Source organism: Bos javanicus, chromosome 4, assembly GCF_032452875.1.
Source record: "Bos javanicus breed banteng chromosome 4, ARS-OSU_banteng_1.0, whole genome shotgun sequence".
NCBI lineage: Eukaryota > Metazoa > Chordata > Mammalia > Artiodactyla > Bovidae > Bos > Bos javanicus.
This window is the reverse complement of record NC_083871.1, coordinates 95,320,580-95,343,372: the sequence shown is the minus strand read 5'-3', so window position 1 is coordinate 95,343,372 and position 22,793 is coordinate 95,320,580. Positions and strand designations below refer to the sequence as shown.

Here is a 22,793-nt window from a genome sequence, read left to right as displayed (position 1 = left end):
CACATTGAATCATTAGTGTGTTCTTTCAAACTAGAATGTATAAGATCGTAAGGTCTCAAGACTTGGCCACACTCCTGTCATTAGAAAATGCCATTGTCCCAGATGTTCCAACAACCAGATGTTGGAAGCCTAATGGTAAGATTTCTAGGGCACTCAGTGAGCTATGTGAAGGCAGTAGAGAAAAATACACAGAGTAGAAGGAATTTTAATTCTTTTTTTTGTCCTTACAGACAGTATGTTTGTGTCCCCACCTGCGAGTTTGTTCATTGAAGCCTTAACCCCCAGTGTTACGGCATTTAGAGGTGGAGCCTTTGGGAGATAATCAGTTTAGAAGACACGAGAATGGTGTCCCCATGAGGGATCAGTGTCCTTGTAAGAAGAGGCAGCTCAGAGCTTTATTTCCCCATCTGCACCCCCGTGAGAGGACACAGTGAAAAGGGGGGCTGTCTCCAAGCCAGGAAGAGAGCTCTCATCAGAACCTGATCATCTGGCACCCTCATCTTGGACTTACAACCTCCAGTACTAAGAAGAAGTTTTCTATGGTTTAATGCACCCAGTCTGTGGAATTTGTTATGGAGGCCTGAGCTAGTAAGACCCCGCCCCTTCATATTTATTCATTTGATGAGCTAGCTATAGGTGCCAGTTGTATGAAACTAGATAATTAAACCCAGACACTACAGTGGTTTGTAAAGTTTAAGTAAAGATTTATCTTCCCTTTAATGATAAGACCTCTTGAAGGGTCTTACCATAGGGTCACAAAGAGTCAGACATGACTGAGTGACCAACACAACACTCTGAAATTGCCTTTTAGCAGTTTGAGGTTTATTCTTCTAAATTATACCATCCAACGGACTGGCCATTTGCCACTTGTGGCTATTTTAATTAATTAAATACAAGTAAAGGTCACGTTCCTCCATCACATACTGGCCATCCTCCAAGCACTCAGTAGCTGAATAACCCTGTTGGACAGAGTAGGCAGAGAGCATTTTCATCACCACAGAATGTGCTTTTCAGCAGAACCATTTTAGATAAGTTCTATTCACACACAAACATTGTATATATGCATACATTTATGTGTGTGGCTGGCATAGTATTATACATATGCTTCTGCAACTTGTTTTTTCCACCGAACAGAGAAACTGTTAATTTAGTGTGATGCACACGTAATATCATGCCAGGAAAATTATAAAACAGAGTGCATCATCAAACAGAGTTTCAGTACAGTAAAACTTTCAGTTTGAAATTTTAAAGGTAGTTGCAGCATATCTTTAAGGCTTGCTCCAACTTTAGCTAGAGACATTATTTTTAGAAATAGTCCACTCAGCCTTGGATATGTCAAGAAAGAAGATTCAGGAGATGTAATTTGAGCTTAATCCACCATGCTTGCCATACATACTTACACACACGTTTCTCAAGTGTCCCTCTTTTATAACAGGGATTGTAATCTTTTTCTGTTTATCCACTATTCAGTAGAACAGATCTGTCCAGAAGGGTAGCCACTAGGCACATGTGGTTATTTAAATTAAGTTAAACTACAAATTCAGTTCCTCAGTTGTACTGGGCATATTTCAAGTAACCATTAGCCACATGTGGCTGGCGTGTATGAGTGTTGGGCAGCGTGGCTACAGAATGTCGCCATTTTGCCAATGGTCCATGTGGACAGTGTCACACTGGAAGCTTCCTTCAAATAGCTTTCTCATTAAATGTAGTGATGTTTACACAGGTGATTAATGGGGGACCCTGCCCAGGAGGATGTGCCAGAATTTATGGGGCTGTATGGAGAGCTTGCCCTTCCCACTCAAGATTGTAATTCTTCCCTCTGAAGACACATATTCCTTCAAGTATTTGTTGAGTAGTTGGACACGACTGAAACGACTTAGCAGCAGCAGCAGCAGTGTCCCATAGGAAGTTAATTGTGGGGAAGAATATTGGTACCAAGAGCTTTTCAAGGTTAGAATACTACTTTGTGATAATTGGTGATGTACACACGCTGTTAAATAGCACCTCTATGTACAAGGAATGTTACTGTTCAATTTAGAAAGTAAATTAGTTACAGTGACTGCAGACGAAAATATGTCGAAGCTCTTTAGAGTGAGAAAAGAATAGAATACTGGAAATGCATTTTTTTGGTGCAAAACGGAATGTGTTCATGTTGACTTTTATGTTAGAAACTACGTAGCCTGGACAACTTCACAGCAAACAGTAAGAACAGTTCTCTCTGGGAAGGGAAGCAGTGTAGGGAAGCAGAGAGCAGAATGGCGTTTCACTGATGCTCTTCTCGTCATGTCCCTATGTGCTTGTTAGAAAAAAACCAATACAGCAATTAAGGAAAAAATAAAAGCCACCCTTAAAATGTGCAGAATGTAGGAAAGGTTGTTTAAGGAGATGAGGGTCGCATAAGATACAAACAGTTGAGCAATAGCAGAGGGCTGGCCAGAGCTTTCACAGCATGCCAGGACCCAGGGTTGGTACAGACTGCTTATTTTGCAGCAGTTAAAGCTATTTAACAATTTTTTAAAATTATATTTAATTTAATATATTTTAAAAGGAAAAATATTCCTAATATTGATTTTTTTTTTAATGCAAGCTTTCTTGACAATTGTGGAATACAGCTTAGGATTTAAACTCTAGGAGATTATTAACCCAGAAAAACCTAGGCTGGGTCCCTGCACTCCAGCTCCAGTTTTTCAGGAAGATGGATACTGATGTTAACTGGGTTTAATTGGAAGGGTGACACACTCCAGTTTATTCAGCACGTGCTGCCCATATGTGTCACGTGTGCACCAAGTAGAGACATAGCAGTCTACATGGCTGCTTCTCCTCCCTATCCTTCACTTAGAGCTCCTACCAGTGACCAAGAGGCGACAGGGCCCAGCAGCCTAGAAGCGGGGCAGTGGGACAAGGTGCTTACTTCCACCATCAGAGTCTCTGTATTTCAGCCTTCAGGAGACCATGGCATCGAAAATGGAGTGTCAGTTTTTGAAAAGAGAACCCTGTAATTCAGTAATGCTGACCTTTTTCTATTAAAGCTTAGTTTCTTTTTCAGAAAAGGAAACTAAGGAGGAAATAACCAGTGAGGGGAAAATTATGTCCTGAACTGCATATGTTACAAAGGAAATCTTGTTTGTTGTGGAGTTTGAAGGCACAGCTTCCTAAAGGCAAGGGTAATTTTCAAAATGGTTAGCAATCAGTATGGCCTCAGAATCCAGACATTCAGAATGGATGCCCACTTAAGTAACTGGTGTTGGCTGTCCCCACGGAAACAGGCTGGATGGAACTGTGGCAGCTCTGTGGCCGTGAGACTGAATTCTGGTTAATGGGAAGTGTTACCACGTGATCCTTTCCAGAACCTCCCTTGGACAGTATGTGTCCCTTACGCCCTGTCGTTTGTCATTCCCAATCGGCTGTCTAGGATGTAGATGCCGCCGTCCTGGACCGGGAAGTTGAGCCATAGGTGATCAAAAGACATGACGGCGGAGTGCCACACTCGCCTCCCTGGGCTTTTTCCTGAGGAAGAAGGAAACTTCTCTTGTTTAAACTGCTGGTACATTGGGCTTCCTGTCTCTCTCAGCCAAACTAACTCTAACTAACATAGGTCCCTGTCATGTTAGGTAGATTCAGTTTTATTTTATTTAAAACTCCCAATTATCCTGTGAACTAGGTAATTCTTGTTCTCATTTAAGGAATTAGGAGTTTGAGGTTAAATAAAAATTAAATAACTTGCCCAAATATACCCAGCTAGAGCCAGCCTTTGAATCCATGTCTGATCTTTCTGATACTAAATCGCCAGAAGCTTAATCCTTGCTTTAGTAATTCATAGAAGCATGAAGAAGGGCATGTGGCACATGGTTTTGTAACATTGACTCTTTGGCAGAGCCCCAATTTTGTGGATTTTTTAAAAGGACGTTGGGTTTTTCAGAGAAATTCATTTGTGGCTTTTTGAATGTGACAAACATGTTAACACTTTTTCAGTCAATAATACTTATCAGAAAAGTTCTTTTTTTTTTTAATTTCAAAGAAACCTATGTTGTTTCTCTGCCAGTATTTGCTTAATTGTAATTTGCTAATGGGGATGTTTCATAGAAAAAGAAAATTGTTCATAAAGAGATCTTGTAGTTCATTTTCTTTAGTTATGTCTCTGTGGAAGAAAATTGGGGATTTTTTAGAATTCTTCTTACTCTGCAAGAACTCTAGACCATTGCCCGTATTTGTTGTGTGATCATGCAAAAATTGGAGAAGGCAATGGCAGCCCACTACAGTACTCTGGCCTGGAAAATCCCATGGACGGAGGAGCCTGGTAGGCTGCAGTCCATGGAGTCGCTAAGAGTCGGACACGACTGAGCGACTTGACTTTCACTTTTCACTTTCATGCATTGGAGAAGGAAATGGCAACCCACTCCAGTGTTCTTGCCTGGAGAATCTCAGGGATGGGGGAGCCTGGTGGGCTGCCATCTATGCGGTCACACAGAGTCGGACACGATTGAAGTGACTTGGCGGCGGCAGCAGCAGCATGCAGAAATTAAGATGACAGTGGAATGAAGGTAATAGGTTTTCCAGATGGTCACGGGGGCCAGCTTGTGCAGCCAGTATTACTGTAGTGTAGACACAGAACAGAGACCTGGGAGGGCTGTGAGCTGAGCTGCTCCAGGCTGGGGTGGAGTGGGCAGGCCAGCAGCTGCTGCCCAGAGGACAGGTAGGGCCCAGCAGATCTGAGGAGGCTGGTGAACCAGTCCAGAGCGAACAGCCATTTGGCAGCAGAAGCTGCAGTAGAGACCAGGCTCTTGACCAGCTGCCCAGGCTCCTGTAGGTCCTCTGGGTGCCACTTCAAGTTCACTCAGTCATTGCAGAGCGAACATTTAATTGGTTCACAACAGCCATCTCTGAGTGTATTTCTGGGAACACTTGGATCTTTAGGGTTTGCTGTGTGAAAAAGGGTCCTATGGCAAACAATTTTGGAGAAATGGTATGTTCTAACAACTTTCCTGAAAATTCACAGTGCACACTTAGCATTATAAAAGTCTAAGATGTTGAGAATTTAACTTTACTGAACAGTCTCTGAAACTTACTTGAAAGTGAAATTTGTATCTTTTTAAATTTAATGTCCTATGGAACTACTACATGACTGTTTTAATCATCAGTTAATAATTGTTTTGGAGATTGATATTTGAGTGGGTTGAGTTCCTGAGGAGATACAAGATTTGAATCTTAATAACATGGGACTTCTCTTGGGGTCCTGTTTGCTCTTATTTTCCGGGCCATATTCTTTAAAGTTCAGTGCCTCTCTGCTTGTGTATTTCACAGAAGCAAATCCTGAGCGTTTGAAAGGCGCTTTGAGGTCATCTAATTTGGCCTCTTCATTTTCTAGTTGAAGAAAGTAGGATTTAGAAAGATTAGGTCACTTGCCAAAGGCCAAACAGCTAATAAATAAGTGAGGGTGCTGGAGCCAAGATCTCTTAATGTACCATTAGTCAATTCCTGGTGGAAATCACTGGAGTTATGTAGTTCCTTACTTTCAAGACTTTTTTTTTTTTTTTTTAACAATATCCCTATTGGGATGGGATAAGACAAAAAAAGTGGATATTTTCTTTCCCGTCAAGGCTTGGAAGAGGTAAAGTGAGCCAAAGAGGGTGTGCCCACAGGGCCAAAGATGGAGTTCAGTAAAAGGAGTCCTGCAGAGGAAAGCAGGAGCCTAGATCAGGAGTGTCCTGAAAGATCACCCTATTTGTGTGGCTGAGGATGACTTAAAACAAGCTCTCTTTTTGAGTTCCTTCCCCGTGGCTCCTAAGCAACAAACAGATGAACAGCTCGACAGACAGGTTTGCAGCTATGGTCATATTTTACAGGGTGGCAGCTGCTGTGAGGCCATCAGGGAGTGCTCATCAGCTGCCAGAGGTAATGCTCCTCTGTTTTCCATGGAGGTAAGGATTTGCAAAGAATGACTTTGCAAATAACTTTGCAAAACACTTTGGAAACGTTTTTAAACAGGGCCTAGGATATTGACATCATTCAGTTCAGTTCAGTTCAGTCGCTCAGTCGTGTCCGACTCTTTGTGACCGCATGAATCACAGCACACCAGGCCTCCCTGTCCCATCACCAGCTCCTGGAGTTCACTCAAACTCACATCCATCGAGTCAGTGATGCCATCCAGCCATCTCATCCTCTGTCGTCCTCTTTACCTCCTGCCCCAATCCCTCCCAGCCTCAGAGTGTTTTCCAGTGAGTCAACTCTTCACATGAGGTGGCCAAAGTACTGGAGTTTCAGCTTTAGCGTCATTCCTTCCAGAGAACACCCAGGGCTGATCTCCTTCAGAATGGAATCATTAGGGTCCAGATTGCTTTGATTTACATTTTCTTTCTTTCATGGTGAAGTTGATAGAGCCTTGCTCATAGATTGCTTTATCAAATTAGATCCTTCATCATTGTGCGAGGTTCTTTTTTGGTATTATTTATTGTGTTAGAATGTCACCTGTCATAAATGTATGTGGATTTCATCTCGAGTATTTTTCTTATGTTTTACGAAATAATGTCTATAGTTTTATAATGAAACAACACTCTTTATCTGTTAAAACCAAAGCTTTCTGTTTGCGTGTCCCCTTTTGAAGGTGCTACATTCAGAATGAAAGCTATAAATCTAACCTCAAAATGTAAGGAATATTAAGTTTTCCTCCTGACAGCCCAAGAGAAGAAGCAAGCCATAAGACTGTGGCGCTGCTGTGTTTCTGTGAACTGTCTGGAAAATTCCTATAATACCAGACACTGGGACACACTTTGTAGTCTTTAGTCCCTGTTGTCATCTCCTGTTGAAAACTGAAAAGAAGATTTACCTCTGTGAAAAGAGATAGTACCAATCAATATCTGTAAACTCTGAGAATAAGTTTAACTTAACCAAACACGTAGAAGATAAATAACAGAATAAGTCTTATTTCTGAAAGTATTAGTTTTCTTCCCATCGCTATAGATCTGATGGCTTTTAACAAGGCCTGGGGTATCGATCATGAATGCTTATAATTATTTATGTATATGTGAATTTATTTCAGAGTAGCTTTAGGTAGAGAGAGAGCATATACCCCATGCTTCTCTTCTCCCCAGACGCAGCGCCCCTCTTTATTATTACCCCCCACCAGAGCAGTACATTTATTATGATTGATGAAACTGCAACGACAGATCTTAATCACCTGAAGTCTTGGAGTTGTGCATTCTGTGGGTTTGGCCCAATGTTTAATGACGTGTATCCCTCATTATAGTATCCCATGGAGTATTTTAACCACCTCGAAAATTGCCTGTGCTCTACTTCTTCAGCCTTCTGCCCCTGCCACTCTCAAGACCACTGATCGTTCAACTGTATCCATAGTTATATGTCATATAGTTGGAATCTCATTGTATATAGGCAGTAACTATATTTTGAGTCAGACAATTTTTCTCTTATTTATGCGTCAGGGATAATACATGAGGGCCTGGCATGTTAGAGGCTTTTTTGAAGTAGAAAACTTGTCAGATACTTTTGTCAAGTGATTCCTGTGACGATTTTACAGTTTGAAGACAAAAGTTACTCTCTTGCATGTGAGTATTCCATTTTACTTCTGTTGACCTGGCGCCCAGACTTGATGAACACACAGACCTGCTTTTGTTTCTTTCTGCTTTCTCCCAGGCTGGCCTCTCTACCTGGTGTGTTCTCTCTGTCCCACCCCTGGAATCCCAGACATCTTTGAAAACCTTGAACTATAGCTGCTTGTGAAACTTTATTTAGCTCTTTTCCATTCAGACAGACCTTCCTCCAGTGTCTTTGTTCACAGTTTAATTATCACACTTTTTGACCCTAGTGTAATTATTGACTTACATGTCTGTCTCTCATTTTTCTAGGTACTAACTTCTCTGAGGACAGGGGCTAGGTCGTCTTCATGTCTGGAAGCTAGTAGGCCTTCAATAATTATTTCTGGAATGGAACTTCTCCATGTTAAAAAAAAATGTGTTTTAGAATTGCTTTTCATTATATCAAAGAGATTTTATCTTTTTGAGTTAGAATGAACTCACTCACCATGCAAAGTGAAAAAACTCATGATAGCATTCTTGTGAATTACTCTTATAAGTCTAGTGGACTCTGGTCATCACAAACACTACTGGAATTTTATCTTAATATTCTGTAAATATCTCTAGATTGTGTATTGCTAATTCTGTGAAAAACCTGAGACTCTAAAGTTTATTTGTTTCCAGAAGATTTAAGAGAGTTCCCTGAAAGTCTCTTAATGCAATGCAGGAGACCCTGGTTCGATCCCTGGGTCAGGAAGATCGCCTGGAGAAGGAAATGGCAATCCACTCCAGTACTATTGCCTGGAAAATTCCATGGACAGAGGAGCCTGGTAGGCTACAGTCCATGGGGTTGAAAAGAGTCAGACACGACTGAGCGACTTCACTTCATGTATCTTCAGGTCCTTATGGTATGAGGTATTTTCTTAGATTGACTTCTCCTCAGAGAGACATGGGCGTCTGTGTCCGTAGTTTATTTGGAAGGTGAAAGAAACAGCAGAATCTCCAGTAGTGGGTTACCAAGCAAGTCACCACTGTGGGCAGCTGGAGCCCTGCTTTGCTGGTGCTCTGGGAGGCCGTGTGAGGAACCTGCCTTGGTGGATCCCACCGGAGGGTGTAAGAAGCTGGATCATTCAAGTGTCAGCTCTGGTCATCCCCTGACTGAAGGCAGAAGGAGGGTGTTGGCACTCATTTCTGGAAGTCCGAATGCCCTGTGGGCCCCCTCTGCATGCTCGTGGCACAGCCCTCCAGCACAGACTTGCAGCAGTGGGCCGACGGGCCAGCGCAGCAGGGAGCCCGGAGATGAGCTCGGGGTCTGTGGGTGGGTGCTTGTGGTACCTGGTGCAGACGGAGCCGTGTGGCTGCTTATTTGGCACTTCAGTCTTAGTCCTTTGAATCATGAAATACCGGATAGAAAGAGAAAGATAATTAAGCACAGTATTTTCTCCTGTTTGAAGTAACATAACTAACTTATGGAGAGGAGAAGGTTTATGAAAGGTCAGTTTGATTGAGTAGGCATTACAACCCCCTGCCTGTGCTTTGGTACCTAACTACTCCTTTGTCTTTGACTTTCTCTCATTATTATGAAGTTCTTCCTTGTACTTCATAGGTTTCTACCTGACGGTGACGTGGGCCTGTGTTCCTGGGTTTCGGAGGAAGACACAAAGCCCCACTGCTCACGCTTATTCCATACATGCTCATTTAATCTTCAGAATAAGCCTGGCACATGGGTTTCATTTACAGATAAGGTGACAGAGATCCAGCAACTGAAGATCCTAGATGTTTTTAGAAATTAAATGATTTGCCAGGGTCATGGAATAACAGGTAATGCTGACCGTCCACAGTGGCCCTTCAGTTTGGGGAGGGGAACAGGTTGACACTTAATAGAACAAAATTTAGGATCACTGCCACACAGAAAATCTGTTCTTCATCTCCCTCAATCCAGCATATCCTTGAATAGAGTGGGAGGTAGGGACAGGAAGGTTGTCTTCTTACTGTACATATACCTTGCTCCCTTCTTCCCCTTCTCCTAAAATGTCACCGACTTCAGGTCAGGATGACAGCTTGTTCATTGTAATCTATCAGCCTCTTGGTGTAGATCCCCTGAAGTTGGAAATGGCAACCCACTCCAGTATTCTTGCCTGGAGAATCCCCATGGTCAGAGAGCCTGATGGGCTACCTTCCGTGGGGTCAAAGAGTCAGACACAACTGAGCACACATGCATGCGTCGTGTACAGCATTCACTGAGTCTATGTAGGGAAATCAAATGATACTCAAACTCTGCAAATACACACTGGATTTCTGTGCATTGCACAGAGTAGAGACCTACTAAGTATTTGCTGACTTTTGAAGCAGCAAGTGGTGGCCTTTGAAAATGTGAAATAGGGGTGACTGTGGGAGTCCCTTCCTCACACCATACACAGGCTGTGTCGAAGGGGTCCTGAGGTGGATTGGATGGAGGCAGCATGGCTAGAGTACTGTCTCATGATCAGTGATTGAAAAGGGAGGTGAAGTCATATGGTAAAAGCCAGGCTGAGTGTTAAGTATGAAGGACAACGGTATAGAAGTGGAGGTACAGAGACCAACAGGAATTGAGTTGATTCCAATGCAGGAAGCCGTTCTGGACCAGAGACATAGACCAAAGCTGTATGTGGGGGTGCATGCATGCCAAGTCGCCTCAGTCATGTCTGACTCTTTGCATCCCCATGGACTGTAGCCTGCCAGGCTCCTCTGTCCATGGGATTTTCCAGGCAAGAATACTGGAGTGGGTTGCCATGCCCTCCTTCTAGAGAAACTTCGGAACGTGTATAAACAGACAACTGCAAGAAGACAGCACTGTTTAACCTTCGTGGATGTAGAAATAAGTATTAAAAATAAATGAGGTGCTTTGAGCTGAGTCCATTTTTTTCTTGTGGCACCCCACTCCAGTACTCTTGCCTAGAAAATCCCATGGATGGAGGAGCCTGGTAGGCTGCAGTCCATGGGGTCGCTAAGAGTCTGGCACGACTGAGCGACTTCACTTTCACTTTTCACTTTCATGCATTGGAGAAGGAAATGGCAACCCACTCCAGTGTTCTTGCCTGGAGAATCCCAGGGATGGGGGAGCCTGATGGGCTGCCGTCTATGGGGTTGCACAGAGTTGGACACGACTGAAGTGACTTAGTAGTAGCTGCAGCAGCAGCAGTCACCTTTAGAGGTGATCTATCTAGAATCCTGTTCTCAGTAATAGATATGGGCTTAGGGTTTTGAGTGTGTGTTTGTTCTATTAGCTAATAGGGCTGATAGAAACTGGGAGATGGGTTTGGAAGAACTAATTTCTCTTTGATGACAAGATAGCAGAGAGGCAAGGATGGAAATCCAGGTGGCTGGAGATGGGACTGGGCATCCAGGATTTTCTGACTGCTTGCTCAGTACTCCTGCACCATGCCATGTGTCCTTCACTAGGGAAGGATCTCTTCTATCAGATTATGTCACAAGTACCGTGTCCTTAACCCTTTTCAGTATCCCCTATTAGAGCACTTCAGAGAACTCGGCTGCTTTAAGGCACCATTATTAAACCTTAGTTGCGTAGATCACCAACCTTAGTGCATTTTTCTTCTGTTTAAATATATTAGGGCCAACCCCATTTCTTTTTTTCTCTCTGCAGTATTTTCTGTTGGCCTCAATGTTATATTGATCATTTGTTCTGAAAACTCTTAGTGAGGTAAATTCTTAACAGTTGTCAGTGATTAAATACTTTCAGTAGGAAAAATGTATGTGATCCTAAACCCTCAAGCTGACATCTGCTTAACTTAGAGGACACTGAATTCAGTTAGAAACTGAAGTAACTGCTTCATGGAGTAGCATAGTTACCATAAGATGAGGTTGAAAGACATTATCTTCCCTAGAATACAGCTCTGTGTCCACTTGCCTTGAGTTTTTGTAGTCTGTGCCCACATAGAGTTTAAGACCACAGTCAAAAACAAAAAAATACCATGATTTGGTAACAAAATATCTCTTAAATTCTGTTTGATGCAAAACAGTCAAATAGTATATAGATAAATCAATGAAAACAATGTATTTTTGAAGGTTGAATACCTAAAGTTATCAGTGTGGTGAACTAACGGACCCCAAGTATTGTGAAATGAGAACTTACATGTTCCAGCTCTAAAACCGCAGTCATGTCCACTGGGGACCCTGGTCCTTTGTATGTAGCTGGCCTTCAGGTGCTCCATATGCAAATAGTGCGTGCATGCGGAGTCATTTCAGTTGTGTCTGACTCTTCGAAATCCTATGGACTGTAGCCCACCAGGCTCCTCTGTCCATGGGATTGTCCACACAAGAATGCTGGAGCGGGTTGCCATGCCCTCCTCCAGGGGATCTTCCTGACCCAGGGATTGAACCCACGTCTCAGGTCTCCTGTATTGGCAGGCAGCTCTTCACCACTAGTACCACCTGGGGGAATGGGCTTCAGCCTGCCAGGCTCCTCTGTCCATGGGATTGTCCAGACAAGAATACTGGAGCAGGTTGCCATGCCCTCCTCCAGGGCATCTTCCCAATCCTGGAATCAACCCTGGGTCTGCCGCACTGCAGGCGAATTCTTTACCACTGTGCCACTGGGTAAGCCGTATGTAAATAGCAGTACTTCTTAAATGCTAAAAAATGCCACATACCAAAAAATTGAGATATTGAAAAACACTTCCTATCCGCTGAAATCTCTTAACTGAGAGTATGGGTATATTTGAAACAGAAACAGCTCGAGCTGTGTGTGCGGTTGCCCAGGTTAACTGGGAAAAAAAAGAGAAAGGCAGTCGGTTGCAGTTTCTGAAGATGTACATGCAAGTAAACCTCTCTTTCCCTTTCTCCTCAGATCTGAGGCTTCTGGTTTAATTTTATTCACAGCCATGAATAAATTACTTATTATTTGTTATGCCTTTTTGTAGCATAGGGTGAGTGAGTGATACATTGCTTGGCTAGCTTATAATCAGTGGTGAGAAAGGTTCAATGTCCTGCTTATAGAGAGTGATCATCCTTCAGTTTTCTGCTGTTCCAGGTGTGCTTTTAATTTAGATGACTGCTTCTAACCAAAGAAATCATCCCTTAGCTGACTGCCTGGAAAAGCTGGACTATATCACTGAGATGTTTCTAGTTCATTCACTGTAATACTCCTGTGATGTCTAAAATAATTTTGGATGCAATTAATACTGTCTGCAGTTGAGGAATGGTGGTCTTTATGATTTGATTTAGTAATAACAGTATTTTTCAGGACATGAAGTTTATGAAAGAAAAAAAATAATTCCACATATTTTCACAGTAAAATTTCTTATGTCATGAGGATGAATGGAAAACTAATTTGACATTTATTTCAGACACACTAGTCAGGAAGTGGTGCTCTCAAATTTCTTTCCCTTTTTTTTCTCTCTTTTGTCAGCAGGTGGCGTCTAAACTGTTTCCTATCTCTTCTGTTTTCTTTGCCTTTTTATTCCTTTCCTTCCTCCCTGCACCATCCCTGCCCCCCTTGGCAAACATTTGTCACAAGAATGGATGCTGTTATTTAAAAAAGTCTGACTGTGACATATTGTCTTTTCAGAAGGACAAGAAGGAAATGAGGAAACAGGTTTTCATTGCTCAAGGCATAATACAACTGGTTGATTTTTCTCTGTTAACGTATTTGTTAGAGGAACATTCATTTTCCTTTAGAAGCAGATGTTACATTTTACTGTAACAATTAAATTTGCTTTTATATTTCTATCGTATTGCTTTGCATGAAGATGGCTCCTCTTTTCTCCTTTTTTAAAATACTAGGCTGTTTTCCAAAGAAAAATGTACAGATAAATTGATTAAAATACATTTGTGCTTAGTTTTGGAAGTAAAACCGATAACCATGATTTGGGCTAGTCATTGTGAATATGAAGTACTCTCATTTAAAGATTTATGATTGGAGAAGGCAATGGCACCCCACTCCAGTACTCTTGCCTGGAAAATCCCATGGATGGAGGAGCCTGGTAGGCTGCAGTCCATGGGGTCGAGAAGAGTCGGACAGGACTGAGCGACTTCACTTTCACTTTCCACTTTCATGCATTGGAGAAGGAAATGGCAACCCACTCCAGTGTTCTTGCCTGGAGAATCCCATGGACAGAGAAGCCTGGTAGTCTGCAGTCCATGGGGTCACACAGAGTCGGACACGGCTGAAGCGACTTAGCAGCAGCAGCAGAGAACACATACAACTTAGTGAAAGATTGTTAATGATTGAAATAGGATTAATTAATATGTATTACAAAACCAGACAGCAGGTCGGACAGTGTGTCTGAGTTAATTAAATATTCTGAGGAATACTACAAGCCCCACACCCCTTATCCCTTTCCCTATCCTTTCTTCATCGCTAAATATGTACTAAATGTTTCCAGAATGAATATTACGTTAGAAGAAAAACAAGTATGTGGCATTGTCTTTGCTGTCAAGGATTCAGTCTTATTGAATGCATATGATTTGCTAGCTCACTTTCCTGCTTTAAGAAGAATATTAGGGTGAACTCATTTTAATCTTCGATATATTATTACCTCTCATCTCTGCTTGTCTAAATCCAAGTTTCAGCTCTGCCATATTCTTCGTAATTATCTTAATTCTACTCCTACCCCTCTCCACTCACTGCCCCACCTTCAAAAGCAGTGATCTTATACTTCTCTGAACATGCCTATTAGCATTTATGTAAACCCTTCTCTTGGCTTTTTCACTTCCTGTTTTATAGAATCATTACTTAACAGTTGTTGAACCTAAAGCATCTTGATTTCTAGTAGTTCTCAGCACGATACCCTCCATAGAAATGCTTTTCATTAAGTGATTTATTGAATGTTTGTTGGATATTAACTTTATGCATATATGGGCTCTTAGAAATAGTCAGACCTGGATTTGGAACTCAGCTCTGTGATTTTAACCTCTCTGAATTTCTCATCTGTAAACTGGCATTGAGAATGACTTCTTAATAGAGATGCTGTCAAGATAAAAGTCAACAGTGTGGGTAGGCATAGTGCCTGGGATGTAGTAGCTGCTCAGGAAATCTTGGTGCGCGTCTGTGTGTCCTCCCAGGACATGTACACGTGCACGCACAGACGCGTGGTATGTGTGCAAGATGCTGGGCTCTAGAAAAAAGTCAGGACCTCACAGATCCTGTGTCCATGTTGCTTAAGGGAGAAATAAAGCCATACAAGGTAGAAAATGATGGTGCTCTTGGGACAGCAGAGACAGAGTGCCATGGGAGATCACTTCTGTATTCCAGAGAAGAATGGACTTGGTTTATGAAGAGTTTCAGTGCAAAAGGTGGCAATTATGTGGAACGTAAAAGAATGGATAGGGCTTGAATGGGTGGAGCTGAAGGCTAGAGAGGCAAATAAATATTTTTAAAGGTGTGTCTTTTCAAAAACTGTTGTTGTGCAGTGGAACTTCCTGGTCAGAGACTGAGATTGGAGATGGATATCCCCGTAAGTAGTTTTCTCAGAAACTTGCCAAACGGCTGTGTGTGTTCTCAGTTGGCCTATTCCTTTTGGTTCAAATGTGGTAGCTGCCACCAGCAATGTTGGAAATGATTAAATAGCTTGGCAGCAACTTCACTAGTACTTGAACTTCAGTAGTCTATAGCACCATATTGGGTATATTTCCCATGGAAGTGGAGAAGGAGAAATTAACTTGGTAACTGTCCCTAAAGGTGTGTCAGCAAGAAGATTAATGATGAAATAATCCAAGATAATGCAGAATAGCTCCCTAGTCCTTTTTGGAAACAGATTTTTCTAGATGTTATCAAGTAGGGAATAAAAGACGCAAGTCATGCTAGAGCCCTCCATCCCCGACCCCTGCCCTACGCCATCCCCAGATCAAGTGGTGGTGTGCTTGTTGGGCTTCGTATCATCTGAATTCAAGTGTGGACCTTCATCTGCAGTCTACACTCAAGTTAGCATTAGTGATCCCAGCTGGCACAGAAGTAGACCTCTCAGACTAGTGAGTCAGTAAGTTATGGAATCATTTCATACTCTCCACTCATACTTTGAAAATCTTCACAAGGTGGCAAGCTGCCAGTACCCACAAACTTTTAAACGATTATCAGAGTCTTCAGCAAGGGCCGCTGTGCAAAGCCTCCTCAGGCAGGTGTTAAGAGTGATCTGAGCACAGCTAAGGTGCGTGCTTCACCCCTCTCCTTTCCTCACCCCCTGCTTAGCTCTGCCACTCCAGGGAGAACCAGCAGGAGCTGGAAGGGGCACTGAACTGGCTGTGGGGGTACAGAAGAGGATGCTAAACCCACCTATTCTAGAGCTATACAGTAGATGAGAAATCTCTATATAGAAATATGTGTAGCAGAAATTGCGGTTGAAGACAGGCACTTCTTTGGAATTGGCAGGTGGCTGATACATCTTACTAGTATTGAGGTGCCACTGACCTGTGGCCGGGAAGGGGCTGTCTCTTCTGGCCAGTCTCCTTTCTTTCCCCCACCTTCAGATGCTCTCCATGTCTTTTACTGTCTAAATAGGAAACCAGGGTGCTAGAATTCCCCAGAGATACCGGTGTGAAGGTTGTGGGCATGTGAATGGGTCAGGGCGCTGCCTTTCGTGGGACCCTTTCCCCTCCCGCTTTTAGAGAAGTCATCCCCAACAGTTGAGTAACTCCCTTTCCCAAGCCCACCTACAGCACTGGGGAATCATCTTGCACTTACTTCCTTGTGTCTCCACTTTAAAAGCACAAAGATTCCAGGGTAGTCTACCCCATAGCTGGAGAACTCTCTTTTCTCAAACTCTAGCCCCCCAACCCCAAAGTCTGTTTACAACTACTGCTAATGTTTATCGTGTACTTACTTGGGGTCAGATCCTTTTCTAGGAGACCATTAAGTATCTTTGCTTTAATTAACCTAACAACCCTGAAAGATGTATTACCATTTTCACATCTGAGTAATTTGTGGCTTATGGGGTTTGACTAAGACGCCTGCAGCTAGTGAGTGAAATAATCTGAGTGTGAAGCTAGGTCTTTGATTACTAAACTGTGGAAGGTGTGTGCTGAGTTCTCACTTGGCCAGTGACTATTTCACTGAGTATGTTGAGTATGTTTCTTACATGCCTTTCCCTTATCTTAAAAAAAATCATTAGAGTAGTTGCATTCCAAAATATCCTCCTGTGTAAGAAATCTGTGATCCTACTCAGCTGCTGTTTGACTTCCAGTCTTTTCCAGCAAGAACAATGGTTTAGAAATTGTAAAGAGTACAGAACTGCAGCAGTGTCCTGAGAAGTGTAGTTCAGTGTTGGGGGAGATAGCCCAGTGATGACTGTTACAAATTAATGGTGCTGCATGGAGCTGGCAAGTATCTCAAAAGACCCCAGTGTTGACTAAATGTTGAAAAATCATACAGAATTTAAAAGGGGGTTGAAGACAGGAGCAAAACAACCTTTGTCCAAATTTTAAATAAAGCAAGATGTTCTGGAAGCCAAACAAATGCTCTGGCTATTGATCACCAACAAATCATACAGTCAAATAGATATTTGTGAACTTTATAGAAAGTAAATGATTTTAGTAGGTCCAGTGCGAGTTCATGAAGGACAAATAATAAAAACTTTTAAGAGTTCACATGTTAAGGGTATGTTGTTGACGTATTTTGCCTTGATTTTACTAAAGCGTTTGACCAAAAATCCTGTGAAGACAGTTGCGTGTTGATTAGATCAGTGGTTTCCTTCCCTGGTGGTTTAGGTGGTAAAGAATCCACCTGTGATGCGGGAGACCTGGGTTCAATCCCTGGGCTGAGAAGATCCCCTGGAGAAAGGAATGGCAACCCACTCCGGTATTCTGGCCTGGAGAATTCCGTGGACACAGGAGCCTGGCGGGCTACATCCACGGGGTGGCAGAGTCGGACACGGACATGCCTGGGCCACTGTCACTGTCCTTTTCGTTTTCTCTCCCTCCCCTGCCCCTCCCTACCCCTTGGCATATTCTCACCCTCACTCCATACCTACTGGAAGGGCATTGCCGAGGAAAGAGCCCAGGAAAAACTGTGTGTTAAAAAAGCTCATCCAGGTCTACTGCAGCCGCTCTATAGACTGGGATTTGAGAAAAACTAACAGAAGTTTTTAAACTTTTGTGGAGGCAGAGAATCCTTTCATCAAATGATATGGAACTATCATATAAAACAGAGTGACATTTACTTGTACTTTAACTTTTTTTTGAGTTTACATTTATAATGTTTATTGAAGAGTCACTAAGAACAATGACATCCTTAAGATATAATGAAAAACTTTAAATCAGGTTGATGATAACTATAATGGCTATATTCACATTATCAGCTGTGTTAAATAAAGTTGTATACTTTGCTTTAAATGCATAATGTTTTTTAAAAATCTATTCATATAGATGATTACTTCCAAATTGTAACAAGGGTTTTTTGCTTTGGTTTTGTTTTTAAATAACTTGCCTTGGGATCCCAGGATGTTTTTTGGTTCAGTCAGTCTAAGGTAGGGAATATTTGTTTCAAAACCCTGAAACTAAACTTATGGAAACAATTGCTCACATGCCTTATCATAAATCTAAAGTCATACAGGAAGCATCTAATTCTTAGAATAAATATTTACCCTCTCTCAAGCAGGGTATTATCACAGAGGACTTTCTACTGTGATGAAAGCAAGGCCGTACAGATGCCCCCTGTGCCTCACCCGCAGTTAATGGCAGCCGACGCTGGGGTGCGGTCTCTGTTCATGTACTTGCTTGAGCAACCTCTTGAGAGCAGACTGTGCACATGTTATTTTTCACACGATCAGAGCGGAGCTACAACTTCCCTTTCCGGTGTCGCACTTACAGGACGTCCACGTGTGCGCGTGGTGGTTCCAGGGGAGCCTGCTGCAGGGACCGCCTGGATGTTCACACAGGGTCTTTGGCACATGACCCTGTGAATGTGCAGTGATTGCGGTGTCTTTTTTTTTAATTATAGCTTCTAAACTATCCAAATTATATTTGAACATTAGAAACAGATGGTGGTGTATCCTTGGAGCACTTTCATAGGAGTCTTTTCAAAAACATTAGTCTGTATTGACTGGGAGCTGATTTATGTTAGGAAAAATGTTTTGTTCTCTGGAATACAGAGATAGTTGGAGACAGCCAGGTAATGCCGATGAGAAAAAAAAAATACCATTCATAAAATGTGTTTATGTGCACAAAGAGCAAAGTAACTTTGAGTACAAAGTGGGGAACCAGTTCTCTTCTTTGCAGGGAAGGGTCCCAGGAAACCAGGGAAGGGTCCCTGGGAGAGAAAATAACTGTGGAGGACATACAGGACTTGGGTATGAGAACATTAGGGAGAAGGAAAGTCATGTTGATATCACTGCCCTCTTAGATTACCTTCTTCATTAACAAATTAACTCTATATACATTTAAAAGTAGAATCCATTCTTAATAAATTCAAAGTTAGGATCCTTTTCATACTTAAATATGCCTGGAATTTCTTTCAAAGTCATTACCGTGAGACAGGGATTTTCTTGTTCTGTGGATCTTTTCAGGCTTCCTAGGTGGCTCAGTGGTAAAGAATCCACCTATCAATGCAGGAGATACAAGAGATGCAGGTTTGATCCCTAGAGGGGGAAATGGCCACCCACTCCAGTATTCTTGCCTGGAGAATCCCCATGGACAAAGGAGCCTGGCAGGCTGCGGTCTATGGGGTCACAGATTGGGACACGACTTAGCAACCTAGTGTGTGCGTGCCCACACACACACACCCCCACACACCCACACATACCCACCCCTTTCCAGGGATACTTTTGCCCAACTTGGCGGCCACTTAAAGACCTACCTGCTTCATAAATGTGTGCTGAGCCTGACCTCTGCAAGAGTTATGGCCATTCAGCCATTCACTTGTTCACCCATACTGGTATATTAAGCACCTGTTTATGTGCGAAGTCCTAGAGAGTCCTAGGTACCCCGCAGAGAAGAAGTCCACACAGGACAGGTGAACGAGACGCCTGGAAACCACCTGAAGTTCTTATCATTAAACTTACCATTGAAAAGATAACACCACAACTTTCACTACAAACTGATAACAGCATAAAGAGTACACCTCCCAGAACTTTTACATTTTAACAGGGATCAAAGCTTTACTTCCAACTGCTTCTAATCAGGCAGCCCATGAGGGGAATTGTGGTTTGAGCCTTGGGATTTTTCCAGCTTATATGGCTTTTTGAGCGGCAGGGTTAAAGGTGGGGACTGGCTCTGATAATATTCCTCCCAGGAAAGTAGCTTTAAGAAACCCTACTGCAGAGGAAAAATTAGCTAGATATCCCACAATGGAAAAGAGCTCTTGTAATTTTACCTTTTCGAGGGGCTAGAGAGGTAGTATCGCCTAGGGGAGGTGCACAGGGCACCCTGCTGTTGGTCATTGGGCAGGTCACTTACCCTCTCGATGCATCTACAAACAGGTAGGGTAATGGTAATAGTGCCCCCTCAAAGAACTGTTGAGGGTCAGAGAAGTTAATATATACAGAGCATTTAGAATTGTGCCTGCCATCTGTTAAAGTTAGCTATTATTTCTTTTAGCTCTGTGTTTTTGCAATGTGTTGATTTTCTGAGAAAGTGTAGGGGACATACAGGAAGAGTGGTCAGAAGATAGTTCAAGCGAGGATGGTCACTTCCTTCTTTCCCCTCCTCACACTCCCCACCCTCCTACCCCACAGACCCTGGAGCTGTTTTGTGAGGCAGTAACGTCATATTTGAATGTATGACCTTGAAAACTTCTGATTAAGTAGTTCTGGGCAAAGTTCTGCTGGTTGGAAAATAAATCAGGCCTCCCACACCTACCTGCTCAGCCAAGAATTTGTTTGCCCCGGGAACCGTGGGTGGGCGGGGATGGAAGCAAGCACACACCCAGGCTTATGTGAACTCTGGTCTGGCTGGGGACCATGGTGTCACCCTTCTCCCTCTGCTCACCAGTGATTTCTAGTCATTGCTTTTCATTCTCAATTCTAGAGAAAGAAATCTTATTTTCAAAAATTGCTTTTCTTCCTCTCTCCTTTCTCTGACTCCAGGGAACTTCCACTCCCCCCTCCCTGCTTGCTTGTTCTCTAACGTTTGGCTCTTTATCTGCCCTTTGATACTGCACTTGTACAGATTTCTCCCAAGCCCAGGCAGTGAGCATGCAGTGTAAGATGATGGACCTTAGGGCTCCCTGCATGGATCCTGAGTTTCAGGGTATGGGGCAAGGCCCTGGAAATGTCCCAGAATTTACTGTTGGTTCTTGTAACCAGGAAGAGAGGCTTCCTGCCTTTGCAGTGGGGCGTATCACAGGCTCTCCTGCTGGCTGTCTCCTATCTCACGGAGAAGTCCTCTGCACTTCCTTCTATAAAAGGAAAGGGGACAGCAGTTCATATGCAAATACTGCACCACCCACTGCGAGGCGGCCAGGCCTCTGGGTCAGAGGCTGGTCAGTTGTCCCATAGCAGCTGCATTTGGCTGGGTAGATATTCGCAGAGCCCAGACCTGTCCTGTTTCCACCCAGGGCTGCAGCACAGGGGAGAAGAAGGTGGGGGTAAGGGAAGCCGTGAGGGAGGCAAGGGTGGGAATGTGTTCATAGGCGTCTGTGGGGGGAGGGGATGTCAGGCTGATGCATGGTTTCAGGTGTGGGTTCACCTGTGCCGTCTGTTCTTTGGGAAAGGTGCTAATGTGGTTTACAGAACTCCTCCCAAAGAGAAATTATGGTCATTAGCAATGGTGCTGTAGTTCCCAGATGTATTCATCTGCCTGTCACTCCCCTGAGATGTCCTTTCATGCTGACCACAGAGCACAGAATTGTCTTGTTTTGAGAATTCGCCAGTAGCAGGGTAAAGAGCAGATTAACTTGGGTGTAGACTCTTTACTGAGAACTGATGGTAAAGGCTTGCATGAATTAGGAAAAGTTGGGAGAGGGAGTTCTCTTTCTGGTGAGCAGAGCTCTGCCATAAGGGCTTACAGAGTCTTGCAGTAGTGGTCCTGTACTTGCTTTTGTGATGCACTTATTCCACACTTGAGGAAAATGACACGGGCACATTTTTTGCAGGCTTCCCAGTAACCATGAAAGATTGTTTTTTTGTTTTTTTGTTTTTTATATGCAAACTTTGGGGGAAATTATTTGTATTATTAAATAGCATATGTAAATATATTTACTTAGATGCAAAGTAAAAGTTAAATACTGGGACTATTGCTGCTAAAACAGCGACTAACAATAATTAGGTCAAAACACACCTAAAGGGATTTCCCTGGCAGTCCAATGAGAAAGACTTCATCTTCCAATGCAAGGAGTGCAGGTTCAATCCCTGGTCAAGGAGCCCTCCCAGCCAAAAAACCAAAACATAAAACAGAAGTAATAATGTAACAAATCCAATAAGGACCTAAATACCTAAAATGGTAAACCTTAATGAATGCACAGTAGTTTGTGTCTTTCTCTGTAGAAAAGGTTCATTCAAACTAATTCTCTCCCAGTGTCAGAATTCCTTCTGCAGTGTGCATAAGATGTGATCACCAAGGTATCGTCTTCTCTCTCTTCAGTTTCTTTCTCTCCTCTTCTTTCCTTCACCGCTCCACTGATGCCTGCTGTGTCCAGGTCACCTTGGCAGGCACTCCAGATACACAGATGAGTGCCCATAGTCCTGCCCTCAAAGGCTTCCCAGTCTAGAAGTACGAACAGCGGGGTGAGGACAGGAAGAGGTGCGTGAAGTTACCTGGATGAGGAGCAGGCTCTCCCACCTTTTGGGAGGAAGAGAGACAGCACAAGATTCACAGAGGAGCTTATGTGGAAGCGGAGATTTCAAGTCTGAAGGGCAGGCTAGAAATGAAAAAGCATCCCGTGTCTGGTACAAAACCATGCTTGGGCTGCAGTGTTTGATCCCCGGGAGGAGCGGGGGGGCAGGGCAGCATGAGGCTATCTCAGAAGTGATGAGAGCTCACTGCGTGGCAGAGAAAATAAAAGTTCTGTGTCTGAGAAGTATATTTTGTCAGAAACTGTTTCCTCGTTTTGTGCCGAGTCTGTCTGTCTGTTCCATTTTACCTTTGGGTTCAAGCTGCAGGAGCAGCTTGAATGAGCCTGCCCTTGCTCTGCCATCTGCCTTGCTGTGTGAGGGGTGTTTTGCTCCTTTAAATCTTGTCGCAGGCTCTGTGTACCTTTGTCCTTCTTAATAGGTGTTGGTTAGTAGTTTGTTTCCTTAATAGAACCAGTGATTCCAGTTGGTCCTTTCAGAGTTTTACAAACAATATATTGGGATCTCCTGGCTTGATCTCACAAACCTCCAAAGAGCTGCGGGCACCGCA

The 22,793-nt window shown here is 43.1% G+C and overlaps 1 long non-coding RNA gene across 27 annotated transcripts in view; it reads left to right on the top strand.

Annotated features, from left to right (window-relative positions):
- LOC133246761 (uncharacterized) overlaps positions 1-22,793 on the top strand; it is a 240,273-nt gene that overhangs the window by 86,274 nt on the left and 131,206 nt on the right. The window contains exons 3-4 of one of the 27 annotated variants that reach the window (XR_009736148.1): positions 3,413-5,918; positions 7,437-7,559. The exons of 25 other annotated variants lie outside the window; for them this stretch is intronic. This is a non-coding gene — a long non-coding RNA (uncharacterized LOC133246761). The remainder of the gene's footprint in view (positions 1-3,412; positions 5,919-7,436; positions 7,560-22,793) is intronic. One more of the 27 variants, XR_009736139.1, reaches the window with a different exon arrangement.